This window comes from Triticum aestivum, chromosome 5A (genome assembly GCF_018294505.1).
Source record: "Triticum aestivum cultivar Chinese Spring chromosome 5A, IWGSC CS RefSeq v2.1, whole genome shotgun sequence".
In the NCBI taxonomy this organism is placed as follows: Eukaryota; Viridiplantae; Streptophyta; class Magnoliopsida; order Poales; family Poaceae; genus Triticum; species Triticum aestivum.
The window spans coordinates 633,118,880-633,122,747 of record NC_057806.1 but is presented as its reverse complement, the minus strand read 5'-3'; positions in this window follow the sequence as shown (position 1 = coordinate 633,122,747).

Genomic DNA, 3,868 nt, shown 5'->3' with positions numbered 1-3,868 from the left:
CAATGAGCTATATATTGTTATGAATTGCCAAAACCACCTAGGGATAGTTGCACTTTCAATCTCCCCCTTTTTGGTAATTGATGACAACATATAGATCGAAGCTTCGACAAATGATAATAAGCATGAAATATATCGTCGCTTTGAGAAGTATGTGACAAGTAAGAGCTCCCCCTAAATTTGTGCATATTTAAAATTTGCTTTGGACTGCAAATGCACAAAGAGTTAGAGTCATGGGTTACTCTTCCATGTCACATACATCTTGGTGGAGCGCTTAAAATGATAAGAATGAAATACATGCACTCATCACCAAGAATAGTGAATGATCACATAAGATAGATAAGATGATAATATTAAGCAAACATTAAGTGTAGCTTATGATCAAACACATGATCATCAATGTCTCACGAGCAATGACATAGTATCTCACACAAAAGTAAACAAAGTTCGAAAAACCACCAAATAAAACAAGAGAGAATAAAAGCAACACTCTCTCTCTCGAAGCCTATGATTTATACATTTTCTCCCCCTTTGGCAACAAGTTACCAAAAAGTTCCTAGAAAATGCATAGTGCTAAGTGTTAGAAATATGCCCTAGAGGCAATAATAAATTGATTATTATTATATTTCCTTGTCCATGATAATCGTTTATTATCCATGCTAGAATTGTATTGATAGGAAACTCAGATACATGTGTGGATACATAGGCAACACCATGTCCCTAGTAAGCCTCTAGTTGACTAGCTCGTTGATCAATAGATGGTTATGGTTTCCTGACCATGGACATTGGATGTCATTGATAACGGTATCACATCATTAGAAGAATGATGTGATGGACAAGACCCAATCCTAAGCCTAGCACAAGATCATGTAGTTCGTATGCTAAAGCTTTTCTAATGTCAAGTATCATTTCCTTAGACCATGAGATTGTGCAACTCCCAGATACCGTAGGAGTGCTTTGGGTGTGCCAAACGTCACAACGTAACTGGGTGGCTATAAAGGTACACTACAGGTATCTCTGAAAGTGTCTGTTGGGTTGGCACGAATCGAGACTGGGATTTGTCACTCCGTGTAAACGGAGAGGTATCTCTGGGCCCACTCAGTAGGACATCATCATAATGTGCACAATGTGATCAAGGAGTTGATCACGGGATGATGTGTTACGGAACGAGTAAAGAGACTTGCCGGTAACGAGATTGAACAAGGTATCGGGATACCAACGATCGAATCTCGGGCAAGTATCATACCGCTAGACAAAGGGAATTGTATACGGGATTGATTAAGTCCTTGACATCGTGGTTCATCTGATGAGGTCATCGTGGAACATGTGGGAGCCAACATGGGTATCCAGATCTCGCTGTTGGTTATTGACCGAAGAACATCTCGATCATGTCTGCATGTCTCCTGAACCTGTAGGGTCTACACACTTAAGGTTCGGTGATGCTAGGATTATAGAGATATTAGTATGCGGTAACCCAAAAGTTGTTCGGAGTCACGGATGAGATCCCGGACGTCATGAGGAGTTCCGGAATGGTCCGGAGGTAAAGAATTATATATAGGAAGTGCTATTTCAGCCATCGGGACAAGTTTCGGGGTCACCGGTATTGTACCGGGACCACCGAAAGGGTTCCGGGGGTCCACCGGGTGGGGCCACCTGCTCCGGGGGGCCACATGGGCTGTAGGGGTGCGCCTTGGCCTATATGGGCCAAGGGCACCAGCCCCTAGAGGCCCATGCACCAAAGGGACAAGAGGAGGGGAGAGTCCTAAAGGGGGAAGGCACCTCCGAGGTGCCTTGGGGAGGATGGACTCCTCCCCCCTTGGCCGCACCCTTCCTTGGAGGAAGGGGCAAGGCTGCGCCCTCCCCCTCTCCCTTGGCCCTATATATAGTGGGGGGAAGGGAGGGCAACCATACCTAAGCCCTGGCGCCTCCCTCTCCCTCCCATGACACATCTCCCTCCTCCCGCAGCGCTTGGCGAAGCCCTGTTGGAATCCCGCTACTTCCATCACCACGCCGTCGTGCTGTTGGATCTCCATCAACCTTTCCTCCCTCCTTGCTGGATCAAGAAGGAGGAGATGTCGCTGCTCCGTACATGTGTTGAACGCGGAGGTGCCGTCCATTCGGCGCTAGGATCATCGGTGATTTGGATCACGACGAGTACGACTCCATCAACCCCGTTCTCTTGAACGCTTCCGCGCGCGATCTACAAGGGTATGTAGATCCACTCCTCCCTCATTGCTAGATGACTCCATAGATAGATCTTGGTGACACGTAGGAAAATTTTGAATTTATGCTACGTTCCCCAACAGTGGCATTTGAGCGAAGTCTATGCGTAGTTTCTATGCACGAGTAGAACACAAAGTAGTTGTGGGCGTTGATTTTGTTCAATATGCTTGCCGTTACTAGTCTTATCTTGATTCGGCGGCATCGTGGGATGAAGCGGCCCGGACCGACCTTACACGTACTCTTACGTGAGACTGGTTCCATCGACTGACAGGCACTAGTTGCATGAGGTGGCTAGCGGGTGTCTGTCTCTCCCACTTTAGTCGGATCGGATTCGATGAAAAGGGTCCTTATGAAGGGTAAATAGCAATTGGCATATCATGTTGTGGTCTTTGCGTAGGTAAGAAATGTTCTTGCTAGAAACCCATAGCAGCCACATAAAACATGCAAACAACAATTAGAGGACGTCTAACTTGTTTTTGCAGGGTATGCTATGTGATGTGATATGGCCAAAAGGATGTGATGAATGATATATGTGATGTATGAGATTGATCATGTTCTTGTAATAGGAATCACGACTTGCATGTCGATGAGTATGACAACCGGCAGGAGCCATAGGAGTTGTCTTAATTTATTTATGACCTGCGTGTCAACATAAACGTCATGTAATTACTTTACTTTATTACTAACCGTTAGTTGTAGTAGTAGAAGTAATAGATGACGTGACAACTTCATGGAGACACGATGATGGAGATCATGATGATGGAGATCATGGTGTCATGCCGGTGACAAGATGATCATGGAGCCCCAAGATGGAGATCAAAGGAGCTATATGATATTGGCCATATCATGTCACTATTATTTGATTGCATGTGATGTTTATCATGTTTATACATCTTATTTGCTTAGAACGACGGTAGTAAATAAGATGATCCCTCATTAAAATTTCAAGAAAGTGTTCCCCCTAACTGTGCACCGTTGCGGAAGTTCGTCGTTTCGAAGCACCACGTGATGATCGGGTGTGATAGATTCTTACGTTCACATACAACGGGTGTAAGACAGATTTACACACGCAAAACACTTAAGTTGACTTGATGAGCCTAGCATGTGTATAGACATGGCCTCAGAACACAAGAGACCGAGAGGTCGAGCATGAGTCGTATGGTAGATACGATCAACATGAAGATGTTCACCGATGTTGACTAGTCCGTCTCACGTGATGATCGGACACGGCCTAGTTGACTCGGATCATGTAATCACTTAGATGACTAGAGGGATGTCTATCTGAGTGGGAGTCCATAAGATGAACTTAATTATCCTGAACATAGTCAAAAGGTCTTCGCAAATTATGTCGTAGCTCGCGCTTCAGTTCTATTGTTTAGTTATGTTCCTAGAGAAAATTTAGTTGAAAGTTGATAGTAGCAATTATGCGGACTAGGTCAGTAAACTGAGGATTATCCTCATTGCTTCATAGAAGGCTTATGTCCTTAATGCACCGCTTAGTGTGCTGAACCTCGAACATTGTCTGTGGATGTTGCGAACATCTGACATACACATTTTGATAACTACGTGATAGTTTAGTTAAACGGTTTAGAGTTGAGGCACCGAAGACGTTTCGAAACGTCGCGAAACATATGAGATGTTTCGAGGG